Source organism: Eriocheir sinensis, chromosome 39 (genome assembly GCF_024679095.1).
Source record: "Eriocheir sinensis breed Jianghai 21 chromosome 39, ASM2467909v1, whole genome shotgun sequence".
Classification (NCBI taxonomy): Eukaryota; Metazoa; Arthropoda; class Malacostraca; order Decapoda; family Varunidae; genus Eriocheir; species Eriocheir sinensis.
Window position 1 is genome coordinate 1,302,893 of NC_066547.1, and position 24,728 is coordinate 1,327,620.

General features: G+C 41.9%; 2 long non-coding RNA genes across 2 annotated transcripts; both read right to left on the bottom strand.

Annotated features, from left to right (window-relative positions):
• Positions 1 to 1,354: 1,354 nt before the first annotated feature.
• Positions 1,355 to 4,199, bottom strand: LOC127008858 (uncharacterized). The gene is made up of 3 exons (XR_007761382.1): positions 3,485 to 4,199; positions 2,348 to 2,409; positions 1,355 to 1,513 (listed from the first exon to the last, which is right to left on the bottom strand). It is a non-coding gene; the product is annotated as an uncharacterized LOC127008858 (long non-coding RNA).
• Positions 4,200 to 10,250: 6,051 nt separating this feature from the next.
• LOC127008859 (uncharacterized) lies at positions 10,251 to 13,130 on the bottom strand. The gene is made up of 3 exons (XR_007761383.1): positions 12,990 to 13,130; positions 11,484 to 11,545; positions 10,251 to 10,330 (listed from the first exon to the last, which is right to left on the bottom strand). It is a non-coding gene; the product is annotated as an uncharacterized LOC127008859 (long non-coding RNA).
• Between the last annotated feature and the right edge of the window lie 11,598 nt (positions 13,131 to 24,728).

Consider the following 24,728-nt stretch of genomic DNA (forward strand, 5'->3'; position numbering starts at 1 on the left):
GGAGTGCTTGTGGTGTGACTAGAATGGATGGAATAAGTAATGAAAGTGTGTATGAGCGTTTTGGAATGTGTCACGGGGGTGAAGGGAATAAGTGACTTTAAAGTGATTTGGCCACATGGAGCGAATGGAGGAGAGTAAGATGACCAGAAGGGTGTATGTGAGATTGAGGGAGGGAATGTTAGAGGACGACCTCCAGTGAAATGGAGAGATAGGGTGCAGGAGTACGTTAGGGAGAAGGATGAGAGATCCTTGAGAAACTTTGAGCAGGCAAGGAGGGAGTGTCCGGATAGAGAAAGATGGAAACTTCTGCCGTGGCCATCCCCTGGTGGGAGCTCCTAAGAGCAGGCGTCGATGAGATGATGATGATGAATGAATTGAGAGGAATCACAGCAGAAATGTTGAAGTGTGGAGATGAAGTTACTATATGAATGGTCAAGATATGTGAAGTGGCCTGTGAAGGGAGGTCCCAGCAGACTTGACAAAAGCCATCATGGTCCCAGTTTACAAGGGAAGGGCAGGAGAGGGAGGTGGGAGTTGTAGGGTATAAGTCTGCTGAGTGTAGGCTACCTGGAAAGGTATATGGAAAAGTCCTAATTGAGACTGCGCAAAGACTTACAGAAGAGAAAATCAGTGAAGAACAAGGAGACTTCAGGAAGGGAAGAGGATGTGTGGATCAGATATTTTCCTTCAGGATGGTGTTTTATTAGAAAAATATTAGCAAAAGGAAAAAATACTATGCTGCCTTCATGGATCTAGTTATTCTAAAGAAAGTTTATGACAGAGTCGATTGGCTGGCATTGTGGGACATCTTAAAGATATATGGTGTGGGAGGAAAACTGCTTTATGCAATAAAGTCTTTCTATGAGGATGCATCTGCATGTGTCAAAATTACTGGAGAAACAAGTGAACATTTTGAGATGAAAGTGGGCTAAGGCAGGGGTGTGTCATGTCATCGTGGTTGTTCAATATTTATATGGATGGTGTTATGAGAAATGAAGGGCAAAGTTGGCGAAATTGAAGTAAAAATGTATGCTGATGACACGGTGCTCAATGCAGAAAATGAAAGTGACTTACAAAATTTGGTCAGTGTTTTTGATATTGTATGTAAAAGGAGAAAGTTGAAAGTACATGTCAACAAAAGTAAAGTGATGGTTTGTGAGCGGAGTAGAAGGGAGGTTGTAGAGTTTGTATGCCCATATAGTGGGCATTGAATGTGAAAAAGAATGCCAAAGAATTTTGAATGGTGAAGAAATGGAGGAGGTAATGAGTTTCAGTACCTTGGATCAGTTATGTAAGCATGGTGGTACAAAAGGAGAAAAGAGAAAAGGCATTGCAAGGATTGATTGATTGGAGGAGAAGCTGCGGATCCATCACTGGCATGCCATCTCATTGTTGGGGGCTGAATTTCTCCATGGCATGGACTGGACCTCTGCCGGACAGCTGGAGAAAGCTGCCATGGCACAAACCCGACTGATGGAGACAACTGATTTCTTCTTCCACATCATGTTTGGCCCTGAAATATGAGTACAAGTTCAAATAAACAACATAATATATATATATATATAGATATATATATATATATATATATATATATATATATATATATATATAAATATATATATATATATATTAATTGGGATGTTTTTCTTGATTAGTGTACTATACTAAAAGAGGTTAACCTGGTAGCTGCAGGGATCATGTTTCTTAAAGGTCCCTCCGAGCAAGAAAAATGAGAAAAAATCATCACATAAACCATTTCATAATATATATCAACACATTTGTGATCAGTTTATGCATCATCTATTTTTTGGGGTTTATATCATGGCAAAAATGTGGCCCATCGCTGGTACAGGGTAAAGCCACAAATTTGGCCTGTTGCTGCTACCAGGTTAAGTTGGACTATGAATGGGCAGATGTTGTTTTAAGAGCATCTGAAATAAACTTATGGGACTGATATATGATAATTAAATCTGTGATATTTATTAAGATGTGTCCAGTGATTTAATTGGCAAAGAACTGCAAAACACAAGCTAAGAAAATAAAAGTACTGAACTGATTGACGACGACACAGGAAATGGCCGTCGGAGAAATAAGAATGGATTAGTAATTAATATACGAAGCAAGAACTAAAAGACATTGCATCAACATAAGTATGTGATAAAATAACAGGCATTATCTACATGAGTTATTTACTGCACAGTGCACACTATATGGGCTGGCAACATTGTCTTATTTTCTAGCAATTGAAGTTGCTTATACTGTGCATTATATTCTTGCATGGGAATGATTGCTTGATGCTGGATGACAAAAACTAAATGATTAAACAATAATGTTATGTGGCGAATACCAGCTTGAGGTCACTCTAGGTCTAGGAGGACTTGCTCGTTGTTGTCAATGTCATCACGATCACTGCAAATAGATACATTACAATTAGAAATGCTTTGGTACCTGCCCTATATCTATACTTGTCCAGAAGTCAAAACTCTTGACTCATGGACCAATTTGCAATTTTTTTTGTTCAAAAAGATTTTAGCATTGTTGATTGACTTTAATAGCTATTTGGGAGTAAGACTAAGAATAATCATAAAATTCACTTTTAAATCTTCATAAGAAAGGAAGCTGCAAATAACAAAAGCCATAATATACTGTGAACTAATTAATTTCAAATGTGAAAAAAAAGACATGACCAAAACAAATTAAACAATACTACAATGCTAGCTAGCATGGGTATTAGTATCATTTTGCAACACCCAGGGATTCCTGGGAGGTATTTTACAGAAAGGATAGCTACCGTTCGTTAAGTAGGATCAATGAGGTTAGGTGACGTTTATAATTTTTTGTTAGGTTAAAATAAGGCAACATCCTGAATGATAGTTAGTTTGGTAAAAAAATTACGTCCAAAATCAAAATGTTTGTTTAAAAAGTCAGTAACACAAATCGGAAATTTATCTGAGTTAGGGGAGGTGAACTTATATTAAGTTAGGTATGTTGGAGCAAGGTTTCTAAACAAGTTGATTTAGGATTAAAGGAAAAAAGTCATAAGTGATGCAAGCTTGAGTACTAGAGCAAGTTCGGTTTAAGAGCTACCGGTACGTCAAATTGATTTGGTTTGGTTACTAAAAATAAGCAAAGGAAGGTAATTTTGTTAGGACACTTCTGACATTTAAGTTAGGTTGAAAATATCAACTTTTCTAAATAATTGTTGATTTGGTTAAAACTGGCTATCTTAAATAACAGATTAAGTTGAAATAACTATATGTCAATGATAAATTTACCCAGGTTAGGTTTGGTTTATCACTGCTGGGAGGTTAGTCAAGTAAAAATAAAAGAACAGACACTAGTGACCCAAATAGGTATTGTTTAAGGTTTGGTAAGATTGGTGGGAAACGTTTGTTGAAGTCAGTCACAAGATTAACAGGTGTGTTAGGTTTAAAGAGTTGAATATTGTAAAGGATAAGTCTGGCGAGGTAAAATATTGGCTCACCTGTGTTCGTTCCTTGGGCAGGAGTCTGTGGCTGCCGGTGTTGATCACAGGTAAGATACACGTGCGCCAGTGATGACTGGACCTTCACAGACTACCTAAGGTGAGTGATAACAGACACTGGATGCCCTCCAGGCGATGGCTGGGGGCTGTATAACGCCAGCCACACACTGCGGCCCGCGGGGCTTCCAGCAAGGTTACTCCCAGGGCTCCTTGTGTGACAGCCTGTGGATGGTGGCAGGCGCTCACCAGCCATCGCTTGGAGGGTCTCCAGTGTCTGTTATCACTCAATCTCTGTCAGTCTGTGAAGGTTGCACCTGCATTTTGCCTGTCGGCGAACACCACTTCAGTCGTGATGGCCATGTAGGTGTTTCCAAGGTCCGCCTCGCCGAACCACTCATCTCAGCACGGTCAGCACAGTCCACAGATATTTCAGGATGAGTTTCAAATCATTACACGCCTCCAATTCGTCTAGACGAGGCAGATATATTAGGAGGTGATGCCTTTCATCCCGCTGTAATCCACCATGTTGCAATACTTATGCATTTTTAACGGTGCTAAGGGAGCCCCTTCCCCGCCTTAAATTTTCCGCCCGCTAAGTGCTCCAGCTTCAGCGCTAAGCGGCCCAGCGCCATTTTAAGTAGAAAACTTAACGATTCTTTGCCGTTAAGTGCACTTAGCGATGCTAAGAACGTTTGTGTATACCGCCCCTGAAGCAAATGAGAGAATTATAGAAGCCATGAAGAGTTTTTTGGAAAAGAAGTGGTGTGTAAGAAATAGGGAATAGGATGATTTGTAATTGATACTGCTTGTTTTGTTTTTATTTTATTCAGGTTGTGCCGATATGAAGGCCTGCAGGGGCCGTATACACCAATATTCTAAGAATATTACTAAGCCTTGCACTTAACAACTTTTAGCTAAGCATAGGCCCTTAAGTATTACTTAGAATTCCCCTTAGCGGACTCTAAGCTAAGTATTTTTTGAGCAAAATACCGGTATGAAGTGCATCGCATAGCAAATTAAACGACAACTTGCAAAAGCATTGTATATAGCTACCACAGTACATATTATGCAAAGATGAAATTAATAGCTATAATGAATTCAACACGTTATCTATCTGTACACAAAAGCTTGTTTGGAAACAATAGACACATCAATGGAGTAAATGATCGACATCAACGAGCCTTCTTCTTCTTCCTCTTGTGGTCTTTATTGCCCATGATCGTTATATAGGTGCATCTTTTCATGTTTCCGGTGTACCTCCACTATTCTTTTATGTATTCTGGTAATATATATACATACATATATATATATATATATATATATATATATATAAATAAATATATATATATATATATATATATATATATATATATATATATATATATATATATATATATTACTGCCTCGACGTCGTCTCCTCAGCCGCCGATGACAGCAATTAAAGGCGTAGCGCGAAGCGTATCACACGGAATTACCTAATAATAAAAGTAGACAAGTCAAAACAAACTAAATCTAACCAGACCTGATCAAACCTAACTATACCTAGCCTATAGCCAACCTAACCTGACCCCTCTACTGCCAAAATGCAATGTGCTAAGATGCGTTAATTCACACTCTTCAATAGTTTGAAGTTTCTTCAATATTCAAGCTGTTTTTCACTGTACTGTATTCAGAGACCAACATACAACACATAATGCATTAGCCTCACGTGAGATGGCTACCATAATTTCAGACTCGTGTGTTCAGTGACTTTCTTGTTTATTTATTTTTATATATATCAACTTTCAGTCAGGTTACTCTGGCATATATTTACCTCAGTGGGTCAAGGCACACAATCACTGGTACTATTATAAAATGTTCTAATGTTTCCCGAGCTTCTACACCTATCTGCTGTACTATAGATAGGTATAGGTACTTCTTCATTCACTGAGGCCACTTTTCTCAACTATCTTTGACAGGTCTTCCATTCACATTGTTTCACTCTGCTCCAGTGTCATCATATGCTTTCCCTCTCTGTATATTTCCTTTCTCCAAAGGGGATTGTCTTGAATTTCCAGTGTTTTATTAATTTGGCCCACCGGTGTTCACTCATTTCCTCTCTTTGAAACTCAGCTTCCCCTTGGTTAACCTTTCTCAGAAGCTCCACCCCATTTCCCCTGAGAGCATGTTAACGCTATCATGCCAACTGGTTTTGAATGACTTCTAACCTCCCGACATCTTCAGTGTTAGTCCTGCTGACCCATACAAGATAGCTGTGGGGTTACTACCTTCCCCATCCAAAGGCAACTTCCATATTCATACTGGCTAATTTCCCTTCTCTACCACTGATGCTAACACCCGTCATTTTCCCTACCTTGGCTTCATTTACTTTTCTTTGTGCCTTCTCCTATGGCCTCCTTGCTTATCTCAAATGCTAAATAACCACGTGTTTCTATTACCTCTAAGATATTGTTTCCCAGCATCTGCTGCCCTACTGCTGGTGTGAATTTCCATTATTTTCTTTAAAGATAAGTTTCCATTCCATACCAAAGTCATTTAGGATCAGGCAAAATCCTTCCACTAATACTACATCATCTGCATAACCCAGGCAAAGCAATACAACTTCTGATGTGTGGGGCTTTATTACTTTTGCCTATATCCACATATACACATGGAGAAGGGGGAATGATTATGAGCAGAAAGGATTGATTGATTATGTGGCAGTAGATGGAAGACTGAGAAAGGATATTTGTGATGCGAAGGTAGTAAGTGGGATGTTCGATGGCTCTGACCATCTTGCAAAAGTGGGTGTTTGAAAAGAAAGGTGAAGTAAAAAAGGAAATACTGAAGATAGAAAAGTTACAGGAAAAAGAAATAAAAGATGAGTATAACATGAAATGGCAGAGGCCTTAAGTGAAAATGGGAAAGTGTGAAAGATAGTACAGATAGATATTGAAAAAGTTTTTGGAACATTCAAATAAGTAGTGTTAACTACAACAAAAAAGTGGTAGGAATGAAAGTGGTGAGGGATGGAAAAATACAAGGAAATTCACGGTAGACTGAAGAGATAAGGAGGATAGTAAAAGAATAAAGGGAACTTTTTAAGAAAACTCACGAAAGAAATGTGTCTGAGCAAGTAAAAAGGAAAAGGAAAAAGAAATATAGAGAATGCAAAATGTAATTAAAACAAGCAATAAAAGAAAGCAAGAAGAGAGATGACGAAGACTTTGGAAAAAGAATAAGTGAAAAATATAAAGGGAACAGGAAATCATATTGGAAAGAAGTAAAAAACGAAAGAAATGCATCACCCCAATAATATCTCCCCAAGGAAAATTAATGAAGTTATGGATGAGAATGGAAAGATGTTCAAAGACGGGGAAGCTGTGAAAGAGAGATGGAGAAAATATTTCAATAACTTAATGAATTTTGATGATGGACGTCCAGCAGCTGTAACAGCAGCAGTTTTGAGTGGAGGTAGAGGAGGAGTATATAAAGAAAAAAGTATAGCATATGAAGAAGTAAATCAGGCATTAAAAAGATTAAAAAATGGAAAAGCAGCAGGAACTGATGGAATCAATCAGATATTTTCCTTCAGGATGGTAGTAGAAAAAATAATAGCAAAAGGAAATAAACTATACGCTGCCTTCATGGACTTAGAAAAAGCTTATGACAGATTCGATTGGATTGCATTGTGGGATGTTTTAAAGATTTATGGTGTAGGAGGAAAACTGCTTAGTGCAATTAAGTCTTTCTATGAGGATGCATCTGCATGTGTCAAAATTGGTGGAGAAACAAGTGAACATTTTGAGATAAAGGTGGGATTAAGGCAGGGGCGTGTCATGTCACCATGGTTGTTCAATATTTATATGGATGGTGTCATGAGAGAAATAAAGGGCAAAGTTGGAGTAAAAATGTACGCTGAGGGAAGGCAGTGGGTGCTGAATTCAATCCTGTTTACTGATGACACAGTGCTCATTGCAGAAAATGAAAGTGACTTACAAAATTTGGTCAGTGATTTTCATAGCGTCTGTAAAAGGAGAAAGCTGAAAGTAAATGTCAACAAAAGTAAAGTGATGGTTTGTGAGGGGAGTAGAAGTGAGGTTGTAGATTTTATAAGCCCATATAGAGTGGGAACTGAATGTGAAAAAGAATGCAAAATAATTCTGAATGGTGAAGAAATGGAGGAGGTCAATGAGTTTAAGTACCTTGGATCAGTTATCAGTTAAAAATACAATAATAGTACCAACCCTCACATATGCAAGTGAAACATGGGCCTTGAATGAAAGTCAGAGGTCTAGAGTGCAGGTAGTGGAAATTAGTTACTTGAGGAGTGCTTGTGGTGTGAGTAGAATGGATGGAATAAGTAATGAAAGTGTGTACGAGCGTTTTGGAATGTGTCACGGGGGTGAAGGGAATAAGTGACTTTAAAGTGGTTTGGCCACATGGAGCAAATGGAGGAGAGTAAGATGACCAGAAGGGTGTATGTGAGATTGAGGGAGGGAATGTTAGAGGACGACCTCCAGTGAAATGGAGAGATAGGGTGCAGCAGGAGTACGTTAGGGAGAAGGATGAGAGATCCTTGAGAAACTTTGAGCAGGCAAGGAGGGAGTGTCTGGATAGAGAAAGATGGAAACTTCTGCCGTGGCAATCCCCTGGTGGGAGCTCCTAAGAGCAGGCGTTGATGAGATGATGATGATGAATGAATTGAGAGGAGTCACAGCAGAAATGTTGAAGTGTGGAGATGAAGTTACTATATGAATGGCAGAGCTGGGATTCTGTAGAAAAAATCTACCACCGGTATCGGTAGTCGGTAGCGAGCCGCGTCCAATCGGTATCGGTAGATCGGTAGATTTTTCAGAAATCTACCGATCGGTATAGATTCGGTATCGGTAGATTAAAAAACTCTATAATTATATAATAAAAAATGGAAGGAGACGCTGCCTCCACACCTCACCTCTCCCCCACGCTGCCTCACACGTGACACTGGCTTACGTGACTAGCCTCACTCTGCCGCGTCCCTCTTACAGGGTTCACACACTCCTACACACGGGCCCCGCCGCGCCACATACAAAACACTCACTCAACACACAGCATATCCTAACCTCTGGTTCGTAACAATATGATTAAATAGTTCACTGACTTGATCAAAACTTTTTTAATGTAAAATAAAGTTTAAAAAAGGAAAATCACTTGAAAAGTTAAAAGCACAAAACGATTAAGTGCTGCTGCCGCGGCGGGTGGACTTAAAAATACTGCCACTTAAAACACTAGGCGATGAGGCTGAGCACGTTGTCGAGAGCGTAGGTGTAGGCTACTCGCGTCGGCAGGCCAAACAAGAGTGGGGCTCCCGCCAAAACTTTTGGCGGGAGCGAGAATCTGCTAGGTCGTGGCTGCCTCTGATTGGCTGAGAACGCCCAGAACGGCCGGTGATTGGCTAAGCGTGATGACGTCAAAGTAATACCTGGAATTTCCTGCTAACTGCTTCCCATAGATGCGCCGAACGTGTTGAAACTTGTCCGTTTCATTTTGCCGGGTCGTCTTCTCTTAAGTCTTAACAAAAAGTCCCGCTCGCTTTTCAATCTACCGATACCGATTGACTGCCAATCATGCGATCGGTAGCGGTATTCGTAGTTTCTTCAAAATACCGAATGATCGGTATCGGTAGCAGTAATCTACCGCCGGTAGTACCGATCCCAAATGTCAATCGGTAGTCCCAGCTCTGATGAATGGTCAAGATATGTGAAGTGGCCAGGGAAGGGGGGGGAGGTCCCAGCAGACTTGATAAAAGCCATCATGGTCCCAGTTTACAAGGGGAAGGGCAGGAGCAGGGAGGTGGGAGTTGTAGGGGTATATGTCTGCTGAGTGTAGGTTACCTGGAAAGGTTTTTGAAAAAGTCCTAATTGAGACTGCGCAAAGACTTACAGAAGAGAAAATCAGTGAAGAACAAGGAGACTTCAGGAAGGGAAGAGGATGTGTGGATCAGATATTTTCCTTCAGGATGGTGTTTTATTAGAAAAAATATTAGCAAAAGGAAAAAATACTATGCTGCCTTCATGGATCTAGTTATTCTAGAGAAAGTTTATGACAGAGTCGATTGGCTGGCATTGTGGGATGTCTTAAAGATATATGGTGTGGGAGGAAAACTGCTTTATGCAATAAAGTCTTTCTATGAGGATGCATCTGCATATGTCAAAATTAGTGGAGAAACAAGGGAACATTTTGAGATGAAAGTGGGCTAAAGCAGGGGTGTGTCATGTCATCGTGGTTGTTCAATATTTATATGGATGGTGTTATGAGAAATGAAGGGCAAAGTTGGGGAAATTGAAGTAAAAATGTATGCTGAGGGAGGGAAGGAAGTGGGTGATGAATTCAATCTTATTTGCTGATGACACTGCTCATTGCAGAAAATGAAAGTGACTTACAAAATTTGGTCAGTGTTTTTGATAGTGTATGTAAAAGGAGGAAGTTGAAAGTAAATGTCAACAAAAGTAAAGTGATGGTTTGTGAGCGGAGTAAAAGGGAGGTTGTAGATTCTGTATGCCCATATAGAGTGGGCATTGAATGTGAAAAAGAATGCAAAATAATTTTGAATGGTGAAGAAATGGAAGAGGTTAATGAGTTTAAGTACCTTGGATCAGTTATGTATAAGCATGGTGGTACAGAAGGAGAGAAAAGAGAAAGGGCATTGCAAGGATTGATTGATTGGAGGAGAAGCTGCGGATCCATCTCTGGCATGCCATCTTTTGTTGGGGGCTAAATTTCTCCAGGGCATGGACTGGACCTCTGCCGGACAGCTGGAGAAAGCTGCCTTGGCACAAACCCGACTGATGGAGACAACCGATTTCTTCTTCCACATCATGTTTGGCCCTGAAATATGAGTACAAGTTCAAATAAACTACATTATAATATATATATATATATATATATATATATATATATATATATATATATATATATATATATATATATATATATATATATATATATATATATATATATATATATATATATATATATATATATATATATATATATATATATATATATATATATATATATATATATATATCTATATATATTAATTGGGATGTTTTTTCTTGATTAGTGTACTATACTAAAAGAGGTTAACCTGGTAGCTGCAGAGATCATGTTTCTTAACCCGGTAGCAGTGACGGGCCAAATTTGTGGCTTTACCGTGTAGCAGTGACGGGCCAAATTTGTGCCATGATTTAAACCCCCAAAATAGATGATACATAAACTTATCACAAATGCTTTGATATATACTATTATGAAATGGTTTGTGTGAGTGATGATTTTTTCCCATTTTTCTCGCTTAGAGGGACCATTAAGAAACATGATCCCCGCTGCTACCGGGTTAAAGGTCCCTCCGAGCGAGAAAAATTAGAAAAAATCATCACTCACGCAAACCATTTCATAATATATATCAACACATTTGTGATCAGTTTCATCTATTTTGGGGGGTTTATATCATGGCAAAAATGTGGCCAGTCACTGGTACACGGTAAAGCCACAAATTTGGCCCATTGCTGCTACCAGGTTAAGTTGGACTATGAATGGACAGATGTTGTTTTAAGAGCATCTGAAATAAACTTATGGGACTGATATATGATAATTAAATCTGTGATATTTATTAAGATGTGTCCAGTGATTTAATTGGCAAAGAATTGCAAAACACAAGCTAAGAAAATAAAAGTACTGAGCTGATTGACGTATCGACACAGGAAATGGCCGTCGGAGAAATAAGAATGGATTAGTAATTAATATACCTGAAGCAAGAACTAAAAGACATTGCATCGACATAAGTATGTGATAGAATAACAGGCATTATCTACATGAGTTATTTACTGCACAGTGCACACTATATGGGCTGGCAACATTGTCTTGTTTTCTAGCAAGTGAAGTTGCTTATATTGTGCATTATATTCTTGCATGGGAATGATTGCTTGATGCTGGATGACAAAAACTAAATGATTAAACAATAATGTTATGTGGCGAATACCAGCTTGAGGTCACTCTAGGTCTAGGAGGACTTGCTCGTTGTTGTCAATGTCATCATGATCACTGCAAATAGATACATTACAATTAGAAATGCTTTGGTACCTGCCCTATATCTATATCTATGCTTGTCCAGAAGTCAAAACTCTTGACTCATGGACCAATTTGCAATTTATTTTGTTCAAAAAGATTTTAGCATTGTTGATTGACTTTAGCTATTTGGGAGTAAGACTAAGAATAATCATAAAATTCACTTTTAGATCTTCATTTTTTTTTTTTTTTTTTTTACATTGCCTCCTATTGCGCCGGGAGTCGTCTTCCGGTGGAGCCTGATGGTCGGTCCAAGGCTTCTTTCCGGTAGGTCCTGATGGTCGGCCCAGCCTGTTCTGGCGCAGGGTAGTGTTTATAGTGGCGCCATCTTGCATTGGCTCATGCTGCCCTCCCAGAGCTCATCTTTGATCCTAGAATCTAGAGTCCGGGTTGATAGGTGGTCTTCTGGACAGCATGTGGGTAGTTTTAAGCCACTCGGCGGCGGCTGAAAAATCCCAGCTTGGTGGCACCGGGTGGGGATTGAACTCGCGTCCTCCTGAACACGAGGCCATTACTTTGACGACTCAGCCACCGCCTCCCCTATAAGAAAGGAAGCTGCAAATAACAAAAGCCATAATATACTGTGAACTAATTAATTTCAAATGTGGAAAAAAAAACAATGATCAAAACAAATTAAACAATACTACAATGCTAGCTAGCATGGATATTAGTATCATTTTGCAACACCAAGGGATTCCTGGGAGGTATTTTACAGAAAGGATAGCTACCGTTCGTTAAGTAGGATCAATGAGGTTAGGTGACGTTTATAATTTTTTGTTAGGTTAAAATAAGGCAACATCCTGAATGATAGTTAGTTTGGTAAAAAATTTACGTCCAAAATCAAAATGTTTGTTTAAAAAATAGTCAGTAACACAAATCGGAAATTTATCTGAGTTAGGAGTTAGGTATGTCGGAGCAAGGTTTCTAAACAAGTTGATTTAGGATTAAAGGAAAAAAGTCATAAGTGATGCAAGCTTGAGTACTAGAGCAAGTTCAGTTTAAGAGCTACCGGTACGTCAAATTGATTTGGTTTGGTTACTAAAAATAAGCAAAGGAAGGTAATTTTGTTAGGACACTTCTGACATTTAAGTTAGGTTAAAAATACCAACTTTTCTAAATAATAGTTGATTTGGTTAAAACTAGCTATCTTAAATAACAGATTAAGTTGAAATAACTATATGTCAACGATAAATTTACCCAGGTTAGGTTAATATGATTAGGTTTGGTTTATCGCCGCTGGGAGGTTAGTCAAGTAAACATGAAATAACAGACACTAGTGACCCAAATAGGTATTGTTTAGGGTTTGGTAAGGTTGGTGGGAAACGTTTGTTGAAGTCAGTCACAAGATTAACAGGTGTGTTGGGTTAAAAGAGTTGAATATTGTAAAGGATAAGTCTGGCGAGGTAAAATATTGGCTCACCTGTGTTCGTTCATTAGGCAGGAGTCTGTGGCTGCCGGTGTTGATCACAGGTAAGATACACGTGCACCAGTGATGACTGGACCTTCACAGACTACCTAAGGTGAGTGATAACAGACACTGGATGCCCTCCAGGCGATGGCTGGGGGCTGTATAACGCCAGCCACACACTGCGGCCCGCGGGGCTTCCGGCAAGGTTACTCCCAGGGCTCCTTGTGTGACAGCCTGTGGATGGTGGCAGGCGCTCACCAGTCATCGCCTGGAGGGTCTCCAGTGTCTGTTATCACTCAATCTCTGTCAGTCTGTGAAGGTTGCACCTACATTCTACCTGTCGGCGAACACCACTTCAGTCGTGATGGCCATGTAGGTGTTTTCAAGGTCCGCCTCGCCGAACCACTCATCTCAGCACGGTCAGCACAGTCCACAGATATTTCAGGATGAGTTTCAAATCATTACACGCCTCCGATTCGTCTTGACGAGGCCGATATGTTCGGAGGTGATGCCTTCCCTCCTGCTGTAATCCACCATGTTGCAATACTTATGCATTTTTAACGGTGCTATGGGAGCCCCTTCCCCGCCTTAAATTTTCCGCCAGCTAAGTGCTCCAGCTCCAGCGCTAAGCGGCCCGGCGCCCTTTTAATTAGAAAACTTAACGATTCTTTGCCGTCAAGTGCACTTAGCGATGCTAAGAACGTTTGTGTATACCGCTGCTGACTCTCCAACGGGTCACCTGTACAGCAAGAGCAAGTTGGAGGCCTTATCGGCACAACTTTTTTTTTTTTTTGGTATTTCGTTAGGGATTTACCCCAATGGAGGAAGGCGGTGCATGCCGCGCAACCCCCCAGACGGCTGGTAGAGAGATAGCCAATTCTTTCAAGGAGGAGGCCCAACAACGGGGCTGCGGGTGTCGGAAAGAGCCCACCTTTCCACCCCCGTGGCACAGGATTGGTCTCGAACCCACGCTCTAGCAACCCGCCGAAGCGCAAGGCGGAGACTCTACCACGGGACCACGGGAGACCCCCGTAGCTTCTATAATTCTATCCCAGCCAGCAAAAAATGTGGGCCCTAGTTGGGCAATCTTGGTGGGCCCCGGATAGGCAAATATGGGCCCCACATTTGCCCACACGGACCCCAGATGGGGGATGCAACAGGGTATCTGTGTGGGGCCCAGGTGGGCAGAGTGGGCCCCATGTGGTAACTATATGGGCATGCATGGGCAACATTCCCATAGATGCACAGGATGATGGTTCCATCTGCTGCTCATTAGATCAATGACATCCCTATGTACATCAATTTATTGTTTTATTGAAAGTATTTTGGTTTCAAATCCTTGAAAGGTGACTTTCAAGGATTTGAAACCAAGAAATTACTTTCAACAAAAGGCAATAAACTGATGTACATAGGGATGTCATTTGAGCTCCAACAATGGAACTGTGGGCAGCAGGAACCATCATCCTGTTGGCTTAAGTATCCATGCTTATCAACCCGAGGCAAATTTATCAGGCAGATGTGCCAACAACATAGAATACACTCCATGAGAGCACAGGAAGAAAGCCCGGTCTTGGCAATGACCTTTCTCAGGGGCCAGGCAGCATAGGAATCACCAACAACAACAACCCGAGGCAAAAAATATGTACTTAAAACTAAATCCTGATTTATTGCTTTTTGAAAACTACAAAAACACAAGTTATTTTTCATCCTACTGAAAATAATGCACTGGTTCCATAGGCCATGAATAGCCAGCCAACCAACTAATTCTGAACATGGGTTTGCTGGAAAATAGTAAATGAAAATACTCAATGCAATAAAATCAACACATATGAATAACAGCAGAATATGATTTGTACCTGTCCATTACTTTTGTGCAGATACATAAATTGCTTCTCCTAAGAGCATGAAAGTCCAGCTGTCTCGGGGTCATGCCACTCACATGTGGTTATTACAAAAACATAACAGGGGTAGGTGGGTGTGCAAGTGCTATATAAAACAGCACATACTGCACAACTAAAACAACTTCAAATAATGTCCTCATGAAGAAATACTCTGATTATTGCAATTTGGATCACCAGCAGTCATTATATACACTCAACCCTCGATTTAACGGATAAATGAACCAACGGACAAAATCTGGAGCGCAGAAATCAGTCCAAATCTTCTACATTTGATTCAGTTATGGCTTACCCTCTAATGATACAGAAAATAATAGTCAACAAAGCAAACCTCCGCCTACCGTGCCTAACAGTATATAGCTAGGAAGTATTATAGCATGAGGCAGAATTTTCGGTAAAAATTCTCTCACTAGTCTCAGTCCAATTGCAGACAACAAATAAATAAGGCAAGGTTAGGCTTATAACTATCAACACACAGCCTACATATATACAGCAGTACCCGGTAAGTTCAAGAACAGATACAGAGTAGATAAACATGTACAGTAGGCCTACTACATGTACTACATAATAGTACCTACAACATAAAATACCCACCAAAGCAAGGGGAAATTCGGTACAATTAATGAACAACTGACACCTAGATTAAAATTATTGTTGCACACCCACCTTTTTCTCCTCACCCGTACGTCAGCTGGCCACCACCGGGGGTGTCAACAGCAACAATCCACTACACACGCAAAAACACTAGCTGGCAAGTGCACACTCACACCAACATACAATTTACAGGCACTCACTGCACAGAGTGCACCCTCGTGCTCACACCATTCCAACCAGAGTTAAATTAGGTTAGATTACGTTAGGTTAGGTTGGTTTTAGTTAGGTTAGTTTTAGTTAGGTTAGGTTTAGTTACATTTGCAGGAATGGGTGTGAGCGCGAGGGTGCACTCTGCGTAATGAGGGCCCAATTTACGTAGGTATACCATCCAAACCCGCACTCACACACAAGGAATAACCACTCACACGTACTCCCACACCTATATAGATGTGTATTGATCTAGAAAAAAATGTACACACTGAGACACATATGTTTCGGCCCAAACAGGTTTTCTCCTGACGATGGAAAGAAAAAAGGCAACTGCACACTGCTACACAAGTAATACGAGCAACATACGTACCGTACTGTACTACACCACACGAAATCATACTGTTAGTATTAGATGCAAACGGCAGGTCAGAGCAACAAGGAAATCACCAAAGACGAGGGGGGGGTGGGGCAGGGGGCGGATTCTGAAACGAAGTTACGGCGTCGTATCTGCTTAAGGCGCCGCAAGTCCGGCCGTAGCGCTTCCGCTGGTATACTCAAAACACCGGCGCGGCCATTTTGAGGAGAGTTACGGCGCCGCAGGTTAAGGCGGGTGTGGGCCGCCCTAAGTGAGTTACGGCCTCCTCTCCCTGCACGCCTTCGCTGCTACAAGTGGAACATATACAGCCTTTATACAGGTATGAAATGCATATAAACGATGTTTACGTAGTTATACTACTTATACAACCGTAAGAAGTGAATGAACTACCAGTAAGATGTTTAGTAATACAGTAACTAGGAAGTTTGGTGAAAACTTGTGAGAGGGCTTCCCACTGCCTCTTGCAATGATACATTTTTATTATGTGGAGTTGCAAAGAACCGGTAGTAAATAGGTATGTTGCCATGTTCCTATATGCACAGCATCACAATTGAAGACGGAGTAAATATATATGCATTCAGTTTACGCGCACGACACCATTTTCCTCATATTTGCCTTCCTAAATCCTACAAACTTGGGGATCCATCCCCCATCCTTAGCAACGTAGTATCTTGCACGCGTGGGTGAGCAGGGACATCACTGTGTTGCAAGTGTTGTATATATACCATAGTGCTGATAAATGTTAAAGGTAACTTTTCACAAAAATGGTGTTATAGCTTGCATATAGAATATAGCATAGTCTGAATGTCTGAGGTTATGAACAAAGGTAGGTTAGGTTTGTGTCAGTGCTATTAGCATTAGTAGTTCCTCTTCCGAAAAGTTTGGCCTCCCTTTCTTCGTAGGGGGCAAGGTAAGGGGTGAGGAGAGAGGCTCCATTGCTGTGGGAGGGTGGGCACCGCGGGAACGTTCGCACAACAGCTGATTTGTGTTTATATCCCGCGATTGGTCGCCGCTTCCTATTTGCCGACTAGAACTTGCCCCTGATTGGCCACTGAGACGCGGCCGCCTTACAGCGCGCCCTAAGGTCCCCTTACGACGGCCTTAAAAAGTTTTGAGTATGGGAAAGGAATGCAGAGATACGGCGCCGTAGCGCGGCTGTAGCCAACGGCGCCTTAGTGAAGTTAAGGCAGCGCGCGGGCCTTAACTTACGGCCCTTCTCAGAATCCGCCCCCAGGCCTTATTTAATTTGTATCGGCAGCTCCTGTGAAAGAAAAGAAAACATGCGGAAGTCTATGTTCTCGGGGCAAGATATCATTCCTACATCTTGCACGCCACATGCCCTCCAAGAACTCTTTTACCGCCTCAATCACTCGTCCACTCGTCTCTCCACTGAGCCCCAGCAGCAGCACCATCCACTCCCTTGCCGTCCTCCCGTTCACTCCACGTCCCATCTCACTCAGAAACACCTGCATCATCTTCGTTCTCTCCCTGTCATACTTCTTACATTCCAGCACTACATGCTGCACAGGCTCGTCCACACCCCTGTCACACATCTGGCACACTTTGCTGCGGGACTCAGACCATCTATAGTTCCTTGCATTCATATCCAGACACTGCGCTCTAGCACGGAAAAGAAGATCACCTCCCAGGCTTCCCTCATACCACACCTCACACTTTGGGGCCTCCTTCTCCCTGTACCAGTCGAGAGTTTCCTTTCTTTCCATCTCATTCTTCCACTTGCTCAATCCCTCATCTTTAACTGCCATATCTATCACATTCTTCCACTTTCTTACATCCCACTCAAACTCCTCTCCATTTCTGTTTGTTATTCTCCATTCAAACACATTTTGTCTATCCTCAAAGGGTCGGTACACCCACCTACTTAGCATAACATTCCTGTCTATCATTCGCCCACATTTATTTGTCCATTTGCTATCTCTTATATTCCACAGGTATACTTTTCTTGCTAATCTTGCATCCTACATTTGTTCCAGTCTCACTTTATATCTCAAGGTTGCCTTTACTAGTCTCTCCCTAAACGTGCTCCAGCCCATGTCACCCCTAAGAGCCTCTACTGCTGCAAACCTTGGTGCATTCAGTGCCATTCTTGCTACCCTATTCTGCCCCACCTCCAATTTTTCTATCTCACTCTCATTCCATTCCACTCTTCCAAACCTCACGGATGACATCATACTTGCTCGCTCTCATCCTCGCTGCACTCCCTAACCGGCCTTCCCACTGGTTTGTCAAACTTATCTTTACATTCTTGGCCCTGCCGCATCCATTTACCTCCATCCACACCCCTAGGTACTTGTATTCTTCCGTCTGTTCCAACTCATTCCCTTCCAGTCCCCAAGTTGTTTCTCTCTCATCCTCTGACCTATTGACTATCATAATCTTGCTCTTCTCACTACTAAATCTAACACCAAAATCTCTTCCATAGCCCCCTACCACATCTAACATTCTTCGTAAGTCTCCCGCAGAGTCACTCAAAATCACATCATCCGCATACAACAACACACAACTTGTCCTCTCCAACTTTCACTCCCGCATTCATTCTTCTCATCCTAACTGCCAGCTCCTCTGTATACAGGCTAAATAATGTTGGTGACAGAATGCAACCCTGCCTCACTCCTCTCTCGCTCTTCACTCAGTCTGTCTCAAGGTTCCCTAACCTGTATTTAGCTCTTGTGCCTGCATACATACTCCTAATTATGTTCACAAACTTATCACTCAATCCAATCTGCTCCAGCACTCTACACAACATACTCCTATTAACCCTGTCGTAAGCTTTCTCTATGTCTAGAAAACCTAAGTACAACTTTTCTCCTGCTCTCTTTTTCCTTTCAATCAGTTCATTCACCACAAACATATTATCTTCAGCTCTCCTATCAACCCGGAAACCATTCTGTTCCTCACCTAGTACCCTATTCCTCTCAATCCATTTACACAACCTTTCATTTAGCACTGCACAAAAAACTTTCCCTACTGTATTTACAAGGGAGATTGGTCTGTAATTTTTAAGCTCCTGTCTATTCTTGTGTCCACCCATATGTATCAAAGTCACCTTACATTCATTCCACTTGCTCGGCACTCTCTCTTCCTCCCACACCTGGTTAAATAAGTCAGTCATTCTGTCAATAACACTCTCACCACCATTCTTATAAAGCTCGTACGGGATATCATCTGGTCCTGCTGCTTTTCCATCCTTCTGTCTCGTAATACACCTCTCAACTTCCTCCCTACTGATCCTTTCATTCAGCTCAGTTGCATCTTAATTTCCTCTCCATGGTCACACCCACTTCTCTCACGTTCATTTCTTCACCCACTCCTCCTATTTTCTCCCAAAACTCCTTGACTGCCTCCCTCATTTTCTCTTCATCTGTAATTACTGCTGCATGTTGGCCTTGATCTGGGCGACGCCCAGCTTCCTATCTGTCAGGCTTGCCTTAGGCGCACCTGAAAGGGGCGATGTCGCTCGAGAATGAACTCGCTCCCACACCCTAGTGCGAGGAAGGAGCGTTAGTCTCGGCCCCAAAATGCCTTGGTGTGACGTCACGGAGTGACAAACTGGTCGCGGGGTAGGCCTGCGTGAGACCTGAGATTTCCTTGGTAGGCCTCCAATATCAATATAAGGTCACTGGTATTTTATTTCCACTATAACTATTTACCGTTCTCCCGCAATGATTAAAAGAAGGCAGATTGACCACTTTTGGCAACGATACCCTGTTTTGACCCCTGACACCTCTGAATTTTGTTGACACTACAGATTGTAGGGGAGATATGGGAGCACAACAGGCCTCTTTGTTTCAACTTCTCTCTCTCTCTCTCCTCTCTCTCTCTCCTCTCTCTTCTCTCTCTCTCTCTCCTCTCCCTCTAACTCTTTTTTTTTTTTTTCTTCTTTCTCTACTGTCCTTCTTCTCGCTCTCTCTCTCTCTCTCTCTCTCTCTCTCTCTCTCTCTCTTCTCTCTCTCTCTCTCTCTCTCTCTCTCTCTCTCTCTCTCTCTCTCTCTCTCTCTCTCAAACTTATTTCTCTCTATATCTCGAGCCTCTAACAAATAATTTTACTTTTTTTCTCCTTATCTTGTGTTCTTCCTTTTTTTCTCTCTCTCTCTCTCTCTCTCTCTCTCTCTCTCTCTCTCTCTCTCTCTCTCTCTCTCTCTCTCTCTCTCTCTCTCTCTCTCTCTCTCTCTCTCTCTCTCGCGTAGCCTAAGAATGTGCGTACCCTAATTAAATGCGCGTAGCCTAAGAAACAAGTTTGATGAACTGCGATGTCTTGCTCTGACAGAAAACTTTGACGTAATTGCTATAACCGAAACATTTATCGACACCACTAATATTGATTTAAGTTCCGAATACAACATAGATGGCTACAGATTCTTCAACAATGATCGTGTAAACCGTAGAGGGGGTGGTGTCGCCCTTTTTGTCAAAAGCTACTTGCAACCCACTGACAAAACACCAAGAAACAGTAACGTTGAACATTTGTGCGTGCGAGTAAACACTGCAAAGTCAATTTAAATATATCTGTCACTTACAGGCCTCCGGAGCAATCACTCGATGCCGATCTTGAAATGTACATCGTCTTAAGGCAGTCACTTAATAACAGCGACTCACTGATACTAGGAGACTTTAACCTCCCCCATATCGACTGGGCGACACTGTCGGGTACAGAAGGTGAGTCCCACAGAATGATCGAATTTCTAGAGGAAAATTATCTAAGCCAAATGGTTTCTGAACCAACTCGACAAAATAACATACTTGACCTTGTTATAGCGACCCAAGATAACCTAGTCAGTAATGTCACGGTAGGAGAACACCTCGGTTCCTGCGATCATAAACTAGTGCGCGTTGACATTAGAGCTCAAACATCGGTGACTGAAAATAAAGTAAAGGTGCCCAATTTCAAAAGAGCCAACTTCGTAGAAATCCGACGAAAACTAATAGATATGCAACTATCAGATGACGGCAATGTAGAGGACGCCTGGCTAAGCTTTAAAAATCACTTACTCACTCAGCAGGACACATTTGTCCCCTTGTGCGAGAAGCGAATTAACACTAATAAAAGTCCACCTTGGTTTAATAGCGAAATTAAACACTCCGTCAAGGAGAGAAAATTGTCTTACAGGTTAAAGAAAGAGCAAAGCACGCCCGAAAACATTAGACTTTACAATGATGCCAGACGACGAGTTAACAGATTAGTGCGTCTGGCAAAGCGTAGATATGAAGAAAATATTGCAGCCAACTGTAAAAATAATCCGAAATCCTTCTTCAGTTACATAAACAATAGAAAGGCGATCAGAAGTGGAATTGGACCTTTAACAAACAGCGACGGTGCACTAGTGACTGACAGCCAACACGTTGCAAACCTATTAAACAATTACTTTTCCTCGGTGTTTAATAATAACAGTCCTCCCGCCACCACCACCAACACCAGTACTAATGTAAATCCCGAGCATGCATTGTCTAACTTTGAAATAAAACCCGATGAAGTCCTTAAAGCCCTCAAATCACTTAAAACAAATAAAAGTCCTGGACCTGACGAAGTATATCCAACTCTGCTGAAAGAAACAAAGCGCGAAATACTCTCCTCCCTCACAACCGTATTCAATACGTCCTTGCGACACGGCATCGTCCCTTCAGATTGGAAAAAGGCTAACGTGACACCGATTTTTAAGAAAGGAGACAAAAAAGTACCAGGTAATTACAGGCCCATTAGTCTAACTTCGGTTGTAGGTAAGCTACTTGAGGGCATAATTAGAGACAAAATTGTGAGTTACCTTGAAAGCCACTCATTGATTGGGGACTCACAACATGGCTTCCGAAACAAAAGATCCTGCCTATCAAACCTATTAACCTTTTATAACGACCTCTTCACTGTTTATGACGTAACCAAATCACTGGACGTAGTCTATCTTGATTTCCAGAAAGCGTTTGACAAAGTCCCGCATCATAAATTACAAATTAAAGCAAATAGGTACTGACGGTCAAGTAAACCAATGGATCGCGAATTGGTTGAGCAACAGACAACAAAGAGTAGTGATTGACGGATTTAACTCAGAGTGGGCGCCTGTCACTAGTGGCGTCCCTCAGGGCTCGGTCCTTGGCCCAGTGCTCTTCATTATATACATCAACGACGTGGATGTTGGACTCAATAACCGCATTAGTAAATTTGCAGACGACACAAAGATTGGTAACTCGGTTCTGACTGACGAAGACAGGCAAAGCCTCCAAGAGGATTTGCACAAAATTTCAGCTTGGTCGGATAGATGGGAGATGCCCTTTAATGTAGACAAGTGCCAGGTCCTTCAAATTGGAACGAGGAATAAGAAGTTCGAATACGAAATGCGCGGCGTTAAACTTAAAAGCGTTCAATGCGTCAAGGACTTGGGGGTCAAAATCGCGTCAAACCTCAAATTCTCACAGCAATGCATCGATGCAGCAAATAAAGCGAACATAATGTTGGGCTTCATTAAAAGAAACTTTGTATTCAAGAATAAAGATGTAATACTCCCGCTCTACAACAGTTTAGTCAGACCCCACTTGGAATATGCGGTACAAGGTGTTCAGCGTCGGGCAACGAAAATGATCACTTCCTTGCGCAACAAATCCTACGAAGAAAGGCTTTCTACCCTTAACATGTTCTCTCTTGAGAAACGTCGCCTCCGAGGAAAACTGATCGAATGTTTTAAAATACTTAATGGTTTCACGAATGTAGACAGATCAACATTGTTTATGATCGATGACACTTTGCGCACGAGGAACAATGGCGTAAAACTCAGATGTAGACAAGTAAATTCAGACTGCACCAAATTTTTCTTCACCAACGTTATAGTGCGAGAATGGAATAAGCTTCCACCATCAGTGGTCCAGTGTCACACGATTGACTCCTTCAAAAATAAGCTCGACCGTCACTTCCTTCAACTTAATATCAACTAGAGTAGAAATGCAACGTTTTGGAGTCTTCTGATTAATGTAAAATCACTTAGGTTTAAGGACAGACCACCAAGTCTGGACCATGGGGTCTGTGTGGTCTGATTTTCTATGTAAATCTATGTAAATCTCTCTCTCTCTCTCTCTCTCTCTCTCTCTCTCTCTCTCTCTCTCTCTCTCTCATGAGAAACCCACATACATATATAACTGGTTGCGCAAACACCCCAGGTTAACTATTTACATGGGGAAAAATACCATTACAATTGTAGTACATTTCGGGCCATTACAATAGATGGGTCACTAACACACCCATCCACACAGTAATAGATGGACACTAACATCCACACCCACACCCACACAGTAATAGATGGACACTAACACCCACACCCACACAGTAATAGATGGACACTAACACCCACACCCACACAGTAACAGATGGACACTAACACACACACTCACACAGTAATAGATGGACACTAACACCCACACCTACACACTAATAGATGGACACTAACACACCGACACTCACACAGTAATAGATGGACACTAACACCCACACCAACACACTAATAGATGGACACTAACACACCCACTCACACAGTAATAGATGGACACTAACACCCACACCCACACAGTAATAGATGGGCCACTAACACACCCACCCACACAGTAATAGATGGACACTAACACGCCTACCCACACAGTAATAGATGGGCCACTAACACACCCACTCACACAGTAATAGATGGTCACTAACACCCACACCCACACAGTAATAGATGGGCCACTAACACACCCACCCACACAGTAATAGATGGACACTAACACGCCTACCCACACAGTAATAGATGGGCCACTAACACACCCACCCACACAGTAATAGATGAACACTAACACGCCTACCCACACAGTAATAGATGGGCCACTAACACCCACACCCACACAGTAATAGATGGGCCACTAACACCCACACCTACACAGTAAAAAATGGGCCACTAACACACCCACCCACACAGTAATAGATGGGCCACTAACACCCACACACACACAGTGATAGATGGGCCACTAACACACCCACCCACACAGTAATATATGGGCCACTAACACACCCACCCACACAGTAACAGATGGACACTAACACCCACACCCACACAGTAATAGATGGACACTAACACCCACACCCACACAGTAATAGATGGGCCACTAACACACCCACCCACACAGTAATAGATGAACACTAACACCCACACCCACACAGTAATAGATGGGCCACTAACACACCCACCCACACAGTAATAAATGAACACTAACATCCACACCCACACAGTAATAGATGGACACTAACACACACACTCACACAATAATAGATGGACACTAACACCCACACCCACACAGTAATAGATGGACACTAACACCCACACCCACACAGTAATAGATGGACACTAACACCCACACCCACACAGTAATAGATGGACACTAACACGCCTACCCACACAGTAATAGATGGGCCAATAACTCACCCACCCACACAGTAATAGATGGACACTAACACGCCTACCCACACAGTAATAGATGGGCCAATAACACACCCACCCACACAGTAATAGATGGACACTAACACGCCTACCCACACAGTAATAGATGGGCCAATAACACACCCACCCACACAGTAATAGATGGACACTAACACACCCACCCACACAGTAACAGATGGATACTAACACCCACACCCACACAGTA